Source organism: Acipenser ruthenus, chromosome 15, assembly GCF_902713425.1.
Source record: "Acipenser ruthenus chromosome 15, fAciRut3.2 maternal haplotype, whole genome shotgun sequence".
Lineage (NCBI taxonomy): Eukaryota > Metazoa > Chordata > Actinopteri > Acipenseriformes > Acipenseridae > Acipenser > Acipenser ruthenus.
In genome coordinates, this window is record NC_081203.1 from 11,847,841 (window position 1) to 11,863,285 (window position 15,445).

Consider the following 15,445-nt stretch of genomic DNA (forward strand, 5'->3'; position numbering starts at 1 on the left):
ACGCCGTGTTTGTTAATGTTCGCTAGGGAGTTTAACAGAATTCCCATTTTGCAATACACTTCTAATATAAACTCTGTTCAATACCAAAGACCCAACGCTATTTTCTTACAATCAAGACAGAGTCCCTTCTTCTCCGTTTAGTTGCCTATCCTATTCAGTTGTATCAAGTTCTGTGATCGAGTCCCTCCCCCTCGTGTCTGGCACAACCATCCTCTAATAAAACAAAACTGCAAGTTCAGTCCCTCCCCCTTTCTCTATCCCCTTTCACGTTGCTTACTTCCACACTGGCAGTCTGCTACAGTCTACAGATCCTGCCTTCTCCACGCACCTGATCTCTATAGCACTATCCCACCTCACCTGCGCCTTTGCTCCCGGTCGCATTAAAACAAATAGGATTCTTTTTTCTCCAATCGCTCGCTCTCTTTCTCTCTCGTCTCCCACCCTCTCTCTCTACTGATGTCTGAAACCTGATCAGTCAGAAAAGGATTTTTCTCTCCTGAGCATGCGAAGGTCTGCCAAATCATCCGCAATTCAGCATCAAAGCCCCGGCTATCAGCATGAACAGTGGATACACGGGTTTCAGCAGCAGAAGTTTTCCTCTAACAGAATAAAACGCAGGGGACTTCAGATCCCAGCCACAGGGGAGAATCAATTTTAGGTAAGTTATCTATCTATACATATATAGTATATATTGCACGCATTGAAAACACAATGTAACAGATAAACTAATAGAATTGAACCGTATAGTCATCTACAAGGTGTTCCCTGCACATTCTGTACGTAAAGGTACATGCTTACAACAACTAAAATAGTTGTTGTGAAGCACGTTCGTTTAATTCAATTTTGTGTCATTATGCTATGAAGCGAGAACATTAATCCTCGTTGATTTCTGAAAACGGAATCAATTCAGAAAATAAATTACGAACATTAAAACACATATTTGGCGTGTCGCGTCTCACGTGTGAGGGATTACAGTGGACATTATGTTCATGTGAAACTGCAGGTTTTAAACCTGGAATTGACCGTGATGCGCCGGATGATTTGTGTGTAGTGAAGCCGGGGTGAGAGATTGGAGCTAGATCTGGTATCAGTCCACGCACTGTTTCAGTTTATTTACCACTCTGAACAGATCTTACCTAATAGCTAACACAAAGTTGCATTTTAACAATGGCACGCATAAGGGGGTATTATCCAAACACGCTTAAATCAAAATGTGAAGTATTTTTGTCATGCATTGTTTCTGTGAACAGGTCTGAATGTTTTAACATTAGCAGTTTTTTTCTTCCCTGAACAAAACCCATTTTTGCATTAAATCAATAGAGATGCCGTCTCGCCTTGCAAACACGGAAAGGTTGCACAAAATCTGCTGACACAAGTCGAAATCTGTATCCCTGTTCTGATGGAATTATGACAATAGAACGCCACTGCAATCCGTGCTAATCATTTATTATCAAGGCGACTGTTAAACAAACGAGTCGTCTTATTTAATGTTGAATAAGGCGGTCTGAATGATAATCTATGGTTTGTCGGCATCACGGAAAGCTTCTGACATAGAGTAGCTAGCACTTTTTAAAAACTGAACTCGGTCAGGTCTTGCCAGCTAAATTTGCAAATGTTGTTTTAATCCTGCAGTTATTCAAAGTACATCAGATATGATTGAGTTGTTTATAATAACACGCCAGACGCCAGTGTAGTTTGAGATCTCTTTAGCGGTTTTATGTGCACCATTTAAAAACCTATAATTCATATGACCCGTGGCAGTTTAAATGGTGGTGTTTAGTAGTCGCCACTCTATAAATCAAAGGGATAATTCAGTTGTTTGTATGTCGTTTATCTGCTTGGGTATTCTAAGATTTTTTTTACGGTGTGATGTCATAATTACTGCATATCAATTCGATTGCATTTCTATTCAGTAGATTAAGCAATGGAAGGACTAGCTACTGCTCGCTGTGCTGTTGCATTAATGTGTGTGAGTCATCGTATTTTGGCTTTATATTGGTTTAAAGGTTAACCTTTTCTTGTGCACTGTACCGTACATGACTTGTACAACACCTACACTACAGATGGTATGTGCAACTTGAAAAGTTTCTATGTATAGGTTTATTAAATCGCTAAACAATATGCTGTGTATTGTTTTATAACGTCCTTTTGAAATGAACAGTCGGTATACAGAATTGTGTTGGTTCATTTTCCCCAGAAATGTGTTGGTTCATTTTCCCCAGAAATGTGTTGGTTCATTTTCCCCAGAATTGTGTTGGTTCATTTTCTCCAGAATTGTGTTGGTTAATTTTCTCCAGCAGCAAGCCGCTTTCTGTGGAATTTCTGTCGTGTTCTAAAAGTTTGTCAAGTTATTCTGAAAGCCGTCAGTAGGGGGAGATCTTACTCTTTTATTCCACACTCCCACTGCTTTTATTTGGTGCGTTTGAAGGCAAGTTCACCAAGACAGAACAATGTTATTGTTAGATAAGCAATTTATATGCGTGCAGAATAATTGTTGATTAAAAATCAAAGCTACCCGTGAAGATGTAGTTATAATAATTACAATATAATAATTTATAATAATTAAAATATAATTTCTTTTTAAAAAATAAACATAATATCAGAAGGAGCTATCAGAAACACCTGTAGTATTATCATACTATATATTCATATTCTGCAATATTTGTATACATTGTTTCATAGGATTTTGTAGAATCTATGTAAAGCTATGTTGTACCTATGTTATAGTAGTCTTGCTATATTATAGTGAATCGATGTAATCTCAGTAGGAATCCTGTCTAAATTGTTTAGGAATTATGTATTGTAGGAGTCATCAGGTTTTTTAGCTTTGCATTTTTTATTGTATACAGTCATAGTTCTTTTTGAAGAGTAAGTCCCTTCAAATTACATTTTCATTTTTTTTACTGTTACCTTAATCATAATCATAGTAGCTCTTATTGCATGTCCATTGATCCTTTCTCATGTGTTTATTGCTTTTGTTGCCTGCCCCGGACTGGCAGGCATACAATCCAGTCTTTTACAGTTGTAACTGCTATTAAGGGTGGTTTTGTTCAGTATTTTTGTATTGCTGGCAAAACATCAATAAACACAGTTTGGCTTCCGCTTTGGAACTCGTATCTATCCTGGGTTACATATTGTATGCCTGTGGCAGGTAACTAGAACGGAGAAGCAACTCCAGTACTCAGGTCAAAGCGTCTTAACACAGTAAGACAATATTTGAATATCTGCAGTAAGCCATTCAGAATGGGTTTAAACATCATACAAAAGGCACAAGGCATCAGGACTATAAAACAAAAGGGTTTTGTTAAGTTATTCAATGAAATAGTTACTAATTGTCCACCATTTTGAGAAAGGTTAATATATTGTAGTGGAATTGACCATTAAATACTCTGATCGGAACAGCAATACAAAGATAATGGCCGATCACTGAACGATGTACGTTGTTGGCACATTATTCAATCCACAATGTTCACAATCTAAATCCTCTTCATTATGTGATAGTATAGTGGATGGCTATATCCTGTGTGCAGCACATACAATATTGAAAGCCATCCGTGCCAGTATGGATGATTGGTTCTGCTTTTTTTTTAAATGGAGATTAGCATGTTTAGAGCTGATATGACAAGGTTGGTTAGTTTGACCTCTTATAAAAGTGTACCACGACATTTGCATGGTCATTTGCATGGTCATTTGCATGGTCATTTGCATGGTCATTTTGCAGTTTTCTCTTGGCTATACTATGCAGTTTCCATAGTTTACCCTTGTTTGCCATGGTTTTTTAATATTTTTTACTACACCACTCTGTGCTTACCTTTGCTTTCATTGTGTTTTATTACACTTTGATAGGCTTTTACTCTGGAAAACATTTGTCATGAAGCTTCAGCTCTAGAGCATGCCTACCTGCAAGCCTTTGACTTTGAGACGACATGCACAGAATGCTTAACTCGTGATTTAATGGTGCTTTTGTTTTGTCCAGTTAAAAGGGGTATCATTTACAGAGTCCAAAATGTCATTTCTTGTCTGTTTAAAATCCTATTATGTGTTCTGTATGATTCTATATTGTTTGGACTTTTTTTTCTCATCCAAAACAAAACTATTCCTACAAACACTGCACCTGAAGTTAGGAAGTGCTTCCCCACAGTCAGCCTTGTGGAGTCTATTCAGAAGCATTTTTTCTGGAATAGCATTGCAAATAATGATCTAATCAGAAGTAGCAAGCAGAACACCTATAATGGGATATTAAACATCTAATATTAGGGAAATGTGGATGAAGCAAAGCCTTCTTTTTAAGGACAGGTTTCAGCCAACACCTTTCTGATGAACAGTGACACTAAAGCCACCACACCATGTGGAAAGATGAGCGCACTCAAAGAGTTTTGGCTCGTTACTAAAGTATTTGAACATCACAGTAGCACTCCTACTGTCAGCCTTGTTTCAAAGGTTACATTATATTGAAGTTGTGCTGCCAGCATTGGTGTGTTTATCCTGGATCGTTGACAGAGTGCTGTTGCTGGAGTTGAAGTTTCTTGAGGCATGTGAGGACAGGAGTGCAGCAATCGACACATCTTTATCAGTTTGATGAAACATACAATTGACATTTTCATATTTCATTTCTTACCTATTTATGCACTTGTGTGTATTTTTATATAATTCTCCTATTGCTATTTTTATCATTATCAGGCTTACTAACTAATGACTCTTTTCACCCACTGGGCCTGCTTCTGAACAGACTCCTAAAATACAGTTTGAAAAACGACTCTGCATATATGTAACGGTAAAAGTCAGAATCTGGTCAATCTTAAGTTTTACCGGTAAATGTCAAGATCTACCAAATAAGATGTTAAATGTCCAAAATTCTGAAGACATTTACTGGTTAATCTTATGATTTACCAAACCATATTAGTAAATGCAGGCATATCATTGAAGAATGTATTTATTCCAGGATATACATTGTTAATTAACAAATTAATCATTAATGTCGAAGAATATATTTGTTTCTGCATACACATGTTCCATTAACAAAAAATATTGATGTCGAACAATATTTATTCCTGCATATACATTTTCTATTAACAAAATAATCATTAATGAGCTTACTGTAATGCACAATTGAGCAATTTAAACTAGTTCAAAATGGTACTGAACAATATTGTGACCCACTTATATAGAACAACCAACATTCTGGTAAATTTGAATATAAAACAATTCACAATGGTGTTGAAGGATATTGTACTCCAAATACATAGTAGTTTGATGAAAAATAACTTTCTGTAAATGCAAATTAAATTATTCAGGACCTTAGTTTTTTCAACAGAAAATCACACTTTGGTTATGTCACTAAAAGCCACAAAGACAGGCAGTGAATAGATTTATTATTATTTGTTTATTTAGCAGACGCCTTTATCCAAGGCGACTTACAGAGACTAGGGTGTGTGAACTATGCATCAGCTGCAGAGTCACTTACAACAACGTCTCGCCCGAAAGACGGAGCACAAGGAGGTTAAGTGACTTCCTCAGGGTCACACAATGAGTCAGTGGCTAAGGTGGGATTTGAACCAGGGACCTCCTGGTTACAAGCCCTTTTCTTTAACCACTGGACCACACAGCTTCCTGTGTATATATTTACTAGTTACTTATTGCAGCATGGTAGACTCTTGTGGCACTTGGAGTTACACAGGACTCCTGAAGCCTTACAACACGAGGACGCGAGTCATTCAGTCATTAGCCAAAGGCACCTGGTTATTCTTGACATTTACCAGTAAATGTCAGAAGTTAAGCGTTCTCATGTTTATTTTGCACTAAAATCATTTAGTTTCAATTTCTAATCATCTTTTATTATTTCCGCATTGTACAGTAATATAGAGAATGCAACAGTATCGGTAGCCTATGTTAAAGTGAAGAGAAAGTGCTCCAGCTATTCATTTGATTTTACTACTGTGCTGTGTAGGCCTACTGTAAAGATGTATATTTTTTCATAATGGATTGTGTACAGAGAACACTTTGGTGTTATTTCAGCACAATGATTTATACAGTTAGAATAAATGAAGCACTATATAAATATGTGTGTGTGTGTGATTTATTTTTTATTATTTATTTCTCTTAAACTGGGCACCTCATTATTTCGGACAACCTGTCTGCCTTCAGTTTAGCGAGGGACTGCTGTACAAAGAAGCCAGGTCAATCATTTACCCGCTCCATCCTCCAACTAAACTGTTTCTTGCTAGTTTCATGCGGTTACAATTGGTCCTCTCCTCTCAATAATTGCCTTTGCACTTGCTTCAAACCAGGGCCCGGTCTCTTATTGTTGGATTTCACAGTCAGTGTGTGTGATGGTTCTGTCAAGGGTGAAGGAAGCAGTGAGAATGTCAAGTTGCTGAAAGAATAAGGGTCAGCCTTTTCATAAAAGGATCACTTTTGTTTTGTTTCCTGGTACTAGATCATGATGGCGCTGATAAAACACTTGTTATTTTCAATAACAAGTTTGAGGAGGGTTTGACCCAGTGCAGTGACATTTCTAATATCTAAAGGTACACACAATTAGTGTGGAGCCATTTATTAAGAGTGACATGTTGGCTACTATGTTGGTTACTGTGTTTGCCCTCCTCACACTGGACGCATGGCCAGCACATGCCTTCGCTTGCAGTACTGGCTCCTGACTGGTCAGTTCCAAAGCAACTGGGCCGGGAGATTGAGGCGAGAGGTGCAGCAGAGCCACTGTTCCTATCCATATCAATATGAGCACCAGGGATCCTAGTTTCTTGCAATATTAAAAACCTAAATTCTCAGATAAAATAAACATGTGCGTTATTCTGCAATTAAAATAAAAATCTACAATAGAGTCCTATTGCTGGTAGTGTCACATGAGCTGTGGTGGGGTGACTTGATATGTAAATAAATCCTGTTCGCCCTGCAGGGTGTATCAACTTCAACCTCCGTCTAGATCTCCTGCCTGTCACTCAGAACGAATGCACGCACCCACACGGCAGACTGCTATCCAATATAGAGTTTAAACATTCATAAAAATGTACCAAAATGCACATCCCTGGAGTTTATTTGCCTTTGTGTTAACCACTGATTGTTTGTTTAGTATCTGGTGGATGGGACGCAAAATTTTGGGCATGTGCATTTCAGGAATGCATGAACAGAAAAGCTAGTGTGACCTTAAGGCTGCTACCCACCAGACGTGATGCGGCAAGCGGAACTGTGCAGTGATGCGTCAAAATGAATAGAACCTATATATATAATATATATATATATATATATATATTATAAATTGAGTCGTTGCCAATTATTTTTTCTTATTTTCTCCCAATTTGGAGTGGCCAGTTATTTATTTTTTATTATGCTCAGCTCACCGCTACCACTCCTGCGCTAACTTGGGAGGGCGAAGAAGATCACACGTTGTCCTCCGAAGCGTGTGCCATCAGCCGACCGCTTTGTTTCACACTGTGTACTCACCGTGCAGCCACCCAAGAGCTACAGCGTCGGAATACAACGCAGCTGTTGGGCAGCTTACAGGCAAGCCTGCAGGCGCCCGGCCAGACTACAGGGGTCACTGATATGCGGTGAGCCGAGGACACCCTGGCCAACCTAGCCCTCCCTTCCCCCGGGTGGCGCTCGTCCAATTGAGCGCCTCCCCCTGGAAGCTCCCGTCCTCGGTTGGCAAATGAATAGCCAGGACTCGAACTCGTGACGTCCAAACTATAGAGCGCATTCTGCACTCCACGTGGAGCGCCTTTACTGGCTGCGCCACTTGGGAGCCCCAGAACCTATATTTTTGATACGTATCTTTCACACCACAGGATTCGCGACAGGCAACGTGGGAGTGGCACCAGGGCGGCACTGGGGTGACGCAAAATAAATAGGATTGAATCCGATTTTTTGTGATTTTTTCCAGTCGTCAACTAGGGCATTGAGCAATCGGAGAACAGCGTCAATGCACGTGGTCCAACGGTGAAGCAGTATCCAGAATGACAGAGAAAACAATAATAGTTGTCGTTGAGAAAATACCCAGAACTTATGACAAAGGCCATCACAATTATAAAGATATAGATTTGAAAGACGATATATAGGAGTCTATTTCGAATGAACTGGATTGTATGATTTATACCGCCAGAGAAGACACTCATAATTTCCACATCATGTTGACGAATATGTACCAGTCTTGATCATAGTTTTTTTGAACAGTTGTATAGATCTGGCAGTTTTCAAACCTGTTGCATCGCCTCTGTGTCACTTCTGGTGTGTGTGGTCATGTCGCTGTGAAAGTGTCTTGTCGCAATTAAACAATCGCATGGCGTCTGGTGTGTGGAGCCCCTTACTCAGGTCCCAACGCAGTCGGATACAAGCGGATTACTGTATTCATTTTAGTTTATCTCGAGTTAGTCTTTGTCACCTGGATGGATATTGCCAAACTCATTGACCCGATTAGGGGTGATTTTTTAATTTTTTTTTATTGTTTTTTGTATCTTTAAACAGCTTGTTGAGTAGTAACAATGCACTGGATAGTGAAGTAATCTGTAGCTACATTTCAGCATGAATGTGACACTGACAGTGCGCCTCGCTCAACCTTGACCTCTGTACACCAGAAGCAGTTTTATTGAACAAGTATATTTACGTAAATTTAAAGCAAAATTGCCTGTGTTGATGATTATATGATAAGTGTATTGATTTAGTTATCAAACAAACACAAAAAGCTTGCATGTTTTTTGCCCTGCCCCAAGTGTAAAACTAAAAATTCTCAGACAGCATAGAAAATTTGTATTTTTCCACGTTATTCCGCAGCAAACAAATCAGTAATATCCCTGATTATCACTTATTACATGCTCATGCTGTTGCCTTGCATTTCGTATGGTGTTTGTGGAAAAGTTGCTTTTTTCAGAGGAATAACCATATTAAACGTGTGCATTATTCTCAGGGGTGCTTTTTTTTGTCTTAACTGCGAACTACTAGTTTACAAACCTGTTAACAAATGTTGTGTTAAGTAAACATATTAGAAATCTAATAAAAAGGTATCATAATATAAAACCTGGTCTCAATTTCCAAGCAGATAGAGAGATGTAAAAAGTAAAGCTATTTTAATACATATTCTGTACCCTGTTTCATACAGACTGTATGGAGGAGGATGTGAATAATTGTGTACATTGGCATGTTGCTCACAGACACAGTGTGTAGTTTCTGTTTGTATCTGTTTTTCACACAGAGCTGTCCTGAGACTCAATAACTCATTAGAATTTGAAAGAAAACCTTGATGCAGTAAGCTACAGTGCATCCAGAAAGATCAATCGACTTTTCTTGTTGAGTTCCAGATGAACAAAATCAGAAATTCTGATTTAAAAACGTTGCACCCTTTTCCCCTTGTGGTCGGACAGAGGAACTACTGCAACTAGCTATTTAATAAACATGGCTTTGAAAAACATTCTTACCTCTTATTAGAATAGACTTTCTTGCACATGCTTCTCATTCTGGCGTAGACCATTTAGTTTTCTCTTGTCTGTTAACCCTGTCACCACTCTTAGTACACCAGTGTTCTGCACTTAGAAATACATCATAAGAGAAATGTGGTATTTCTTACATCCACTGGGGACAGAGTGTTGCAGGGGAACAATGGAATAGTCGCACTCTTGTTTACCAGCTGTACTTAAATAAAATATCTATAGAGTAAGATGGTACCCAAATACCAGCTGCACAGAGAGTGAATTAAGTGGCAGGAAAAATGGGATTCAGCCAAACCCAGTACAAAGAGAGAGAAAAATGAATTCCATTTTTTAATGCCGTTAGCATAATTGCAGGTTATTTGGTATTTGTTTTGATAACTGCCAGGTGGTTATGATTGTTAATTATAGGGTATCTTGCTTTGAAAAATGCATTGCCAAATCACATTAGATAAACACTGGGAGCTAAGCAGCTCAGCAGCCTAATTCACTAGCCCTTTGAATTCGTCTACTGAAGTCAGAGATGGTCTTGGTCTCGGTCATATTTTGAGGTCTTGGTCTTGATCTCGATCTCGGAGAGTCTGGTCTGGTCTTGATCTCAATCTCGAAGCGTCTGGTCTTGATCGCAATCACGAAGCGTCTGGTCTTGGTCTTGGTCTCGATCTCGAAGCGTCTGGTCTTGGTCTTGGTCTCAGTCTTGGCGCGTCTGGTCTTGATCTCGGTCTTGGTGCGTCTGGTCTTGGTCTTGATCTCGGTCTTGGCGTGTCTGGTCTTGTCGCGTCTGGTCTTGATCTCGGTCTTGGCGTCTGGTCTTGGTTTTGATCTCGGTCTTGGCGTGTTTGGTCTTGGTCTTGATCTCGGTCTTGTCTTGGCACGTCTGGTCTTGGTCTTGGTCTCGGCACGTCGGTCTTGACAATAAATACACTTGATTCTTATCCTCATTTTCACCCAAATTCACACACTCATAGACATACAGTTATTAATGGCAAAAATATGGTTTAATTACAAAAATATGTAAAATACACTCTAGTAGCATTTAACAACCTCTCAACATAGACCACACACTTTACCATGGGTAAAACCATAGCAACAAGCCACTGATTGGCTAGAGAGATGAAAGAGTAGTAGGGGTGGGTTAGAGTACTCGAGTACTTGAAATAATTATAATTACTCGAGCACTAATTTATTACCCGAGTACTCTAAAAAATTTTTATATATCGCCATGAATGTAAGTTCAATATATTGTAGCGGTCTTGGTCTCGGTCTCAACATATCCGGTCGCGGTCATGGTCTTGGTCTCAATTTTGCTCTTGACTACATCACTGGCTGAAGTGAAATTCATTTGATGGTGTCAACGTAGCCATGGTTTCCCCTGGGTTCTAGATTTTTGTAGTCACTAGTCACTAATCCTTTCTAAAAACATAAGTCACTCTAGATATTCAGTACTCACTACTGGCGCACAGCTCAAGTCTTCAAGGGTTTTATGAATCCTGTTTTTATTTTATACCTTAAATCACTGTATTGACCCAAACAATTATTTAATTAAACCATTTAATAATGCTCTACAGTTTAAATAAATTGGCTGTAAACTTTTAGAACTTTAAAACTCAAGAACCAGATTTATTTGCCCTGAAAAGCTACATACAGACACAGAATGCATTATGAAGTACTTATACCAGGATTTATTTATTTTTTTGCAATTATTTTGCAACATTTCATATGGCAATGGTACACAAATAAGTCAATATTTCATAACCAACAAACATTTCAGGTTTTCTAAATGAAAGTACAATATTTCAGAATTAACGCTTTAGCTAAAATCTACCAGTCTATGGTATACAATAACATTAAAAATGTAATTGTTTACTGAGTGTTTGTGTACTTGTATGTCTTTTACAATAAAAAGAAAAAAAAACAGAATATTATTTTACTGCTTGTTTTCTTTTTCTTTTATCTGACGCTTGTGAACTTTGTTTTTTCTTTTTTGTCTTGTCTTTCGAATCCAAGTCTTCATCTTCTACAACTTGTTGTTCTGTTTGTTCTATTTCACTGTTGCTGTGGCTGCACTGAAAAAACAAGTGGATTTTCTTCTGCAACATTTTAAAGTATTGGCTAACAGTTTTGTTTTTATATTCGCGCACACAAGTTTACCGCTTTCACTGCGGATGCGAAGGTTTGAGTAGAACTCTCTGTAGTCGTGAAAGCGCAGCAACAGAAGCTGTCAGATTGCAAAGAATAATGTGAGGCTGAAAGCTACAGCAGCACAGAGTACAGCCTCATAAAGTGGTCTGGGTTACCACGGTAACTGACACGCAACATGAAACTGAGGCGCTGACTACATTTACGTTGCCTAGCACGCCATGAGAACATTGCAGAGTCAATGAATCGATGATGCTGTGGCGCTGATCTGATCAGCAGCAGTGACTCTATGGTTTAGTGATCTCTTCTTTTGAAGAACGAGACGTTGTGTGTGACTTTAACAAAAGGGATTTTTTTATAGTACAAACAGAAACGATCGTCACTAGTGACGATTCCATTTTTTTTTTTGTCGTCACTTTCAAAAAACATTTGCAAATTACGAGAGTGATGAGCGACAGCAAAACCCCTGAACGTAGCCCAACCACCACACACTAACCCTAGCCAATAGAAACCAATGGTGACGGTATGAAATGACTAACCTAACTATGTTGTAGTCTGCAAATCATTGGGCTCCTTTTAAGACCCGACTTGACACTCAATAGATTGACTAGTGGCTGATTTAAAAAAAAAAAAAAAATATATATATATATATATATATATATATATATATATATATATATATATATATATATATATATATATAGAGCAAGAAGGACTGAATGTCTGGGGTGATCAGGTCAGGATTGAGGTGCGCTCACATAGATATAAATAAAAGCTTACATTACACCTACAAAAGAGAGAAAAAAAGAAGAGCACATTTTCCTAGTCTTGTTTAGTTTACAGGGGTGATGCAAGTTTGTTATTGGAAGCAGACCAGTCCACACTTGCTGTGAAGCTGGTATTTAAAAGCCCAATGAAGTTTTACAAACCTCCCCTGAATAAGATGGAACGACAGGTTGTAAAATGACACAGTTGACACAGTAGAGCAGTCTTGTGTAACAGCCTCAGTAAAAGGTAGAACTGAAAAGGGATTTGCTGACTCTCTCTCCCAAGACTAGTATATGCCCTTTAATTAAGTGGCAAAGTCTTTTTGTCTATGCAGGCACATTCAATGACTTTATCAAAACACATTTCACAGAAGACAAAAATATCCTTTAAGAAGCCAATAGTAATTCTTATAATCTATTCTACATGAGTTTTATAGGAACATGATTCCAGGGTCCTGATGCAGATACTCTTATGTTTTAATACATGGCTGCTTAATATGGGCCCTTTTTGGATAATAGTTCAATTGTCAAGACAGACACAGGGACACACAATACCTTTTGACAGGAACGTTTTTCTACTGCAGTCTTTATAACCATAATTCAATCATATGAATGACTCGCATGCAGTAGCTATAGCAAGGTGTTATTGGCAGACATATCCAGTAGATAGATCATCTGTGCTGAATATCAATCTCTGATGTGTCCTGTTGCTGAAATAAACAAATCCATACATTTTACAACCAAGTAAAGCAAAGAAACTAGAGAATTACAACTAAGAGGTTTAAATGTTATATTCTTTGGGCATCTTCTCTGGTTGAATCTTGCCTATAATGTGTATAATGGAAGATAAAAGAACTAGTTTTCTTAATGAAACACGTGGCATGCACATCACAGTGTTTTCAATACATAAAGGAGTTATTACATTTCAAAGCGGTTTCCTTCATATTAAAAGCAATGATACGTGACTAAGAGAGTCATCACTGTGCTGGTAAACTTCCAAGGATGGGTTCAAGAGTTCACCCTGGAATTTCAGTGCAGCTTTAGGATTCCTTTTAATTATCTATACAGATGTCCAACAACATTCTGACCTCTAGCCCATGGTTTGCAATCAGTCACATTTACATTATCAGTTATATATGACTTAGACACTCTGATTGTTATGTGTGTGTTGCCTAGCAACCCAAGGCTCCATACCATCTGGTTTGGGAGTATCGGTGCTACCATACTAACTCTTTCCTGCAGCAGAATGTACTGAACTGAATTAAGCATATTACTCTAGAAATAATTCATGACCAAAGCCAGTAATACAAAAAACAAACCACACTATCACAGTGAGGACAAAGCATAGACTCCCATTACATTAGAATCCTAATTCCAACTGCCAAAAACCACAAAAGGGAAAAATAACTTTTGGAAGGTTTATCTTAATCAAAGCATATTTTGTAGGAAATAGTACAAAGTGAGCACTATCATCTTTTCCCTTACTTTACCTATACAAAAACTGATCTCTCGTCTATAGCACGATAAGGAACATGTGCACACACGTCTGCACACTCAAATATTATATTTCCAAGAATGGTTACATTCAGTAGTTCTAAACACCTGTTTACATATCTTGAATTGAATTATCTTGATATTCTATTAAATACCGTATTCCTTAGAATTTGATGCACTTTTTCAATTTTTTGCTTCTCAAAAATAGCCTGTGTCTTAAATTAGAGTACAGTATCAGTATAGTGATGCGTTTATTAAAATCGCCAACAAAAGACATGACTATCCTAGTACACAAACAGCAATGTGACTGGATGCTGAGAAAAGACGAAGAAAGACGTCACTGCCCGAATACACAAGCAGCAACGTGACTGACTGCTGAGAAAAGACGAACCAAAACGTTACTGCCCGGTCTCGAATCATCCATGACATACAGGCTGCCATTTTCAAAGAAGAGTCATTCGCTTCATGAGAAATTCAAAGAGAAGCTTTTATAATGTCAGCATTTATAACAAACATTACCAGCTTGGACAGATCGGAAATGCTCATCAGACCCCCATATTTTTGGACATAACATGCAATACCACAGTTCACAAATTGGGAGAATGGCTGCAAACTGCCTCCACATGCGCAGTTGAGGTTGTATCTTTGTAAATGCATGTTTATTGGATTTTTTTTATTTTTTCTCAAATTGAGGGTGGAAAATTTGGACTGCGTCTTAAATTAGAAGGAATACGGTAGTCAAGCTTGTATTGATGGTAGCATCATCCATCTGTAAAATGAATGGGTGTCACTTCCTCCAATTTATATTTTTCAGGCCTGCAGTTTGATTAGGGATCCGTTCACTGTGGATCTCTTGCCAATAATTAAACTATTTTTTTAAACAATGTTTCCTTGACGTCGTTCGGATTTTGATTTGAAGTGTTTTATATGACGTTATGAAGCCATTTCTATGGTGTTGTGATTCTTTAAGCAATTTGTTGAAATGAGAAAGACCTTAGTGAATGCTGGCAAATGGTGCAATCTACTGTTTTGCCCAGTGTAGTGGCTTTCATGGAAATTAACCCTCTCCATTTTAGTAAATACAATAGTGCTTGTTAATCTAGGGTCCTTGTTCAAAATGTGTCCTGTTGTCACACTGTACATGGTGGTCAGATGCCTTCAATCTTCTCCAGACTTGTAAAACACACTCCTAGCCTTACACAGACCTTTCAGATACAGTCCTCTAAACAGTTTGTTACAGATTTAATGTCGTCCGAGATTATTGGAATCCTCTGTATGTGCGTGTACTTTAACCCAACACACCGAAACAGCAGCCACACAAACTTCACTTTTTACCAAAGCTAGACTAATTCTTTTGATTTCAAGTAAAAGGTAGACCTTTAGACAATAACATAGCTTGGTCTCAAGGATTCAGCATAACTATAAATAGATAACCCCCCTGGAAATATTTTAAATATCTTCTGTCTAAAAAAAACTATTCTTTTAATTTCATGTAAATCTCACATCAGTCAGCTCCTGGAGTTAAGGTAACCTGGGATCCATTCGGTCCCCACGGTGCTTTAGTATCAGTTATTATACCAATGATGTATCCTTTGTCCTGAACAGACATTC

At 38.2% G+C, this 15,445-nt stretch overlaps 1 protein-coding gene across 2 annotated transcripts in view; it reads left to right on the top strand.

Moving 5' to 3' along the window:
• The first annotated feature begins 251 nt into the window (after window positions 1–251).
• Window positions 252–15,445, top strand: part of LOC117422689 (BMP/retinoic acid-inducible neural-specific protein 1) — a 135,015-nt gene continuing 119,821 nt past the window's right edge. For both annotated transcript variants that reach the window (XM_058987179.1, XM_058987178.1), the window contains exon 1: window positions 252–658. The gene's annotated coding sequence lies outside the window, so the exon portion shown is untranslated. The remainder of the gene's footprint in view (window positions 659–15,445) is intronic.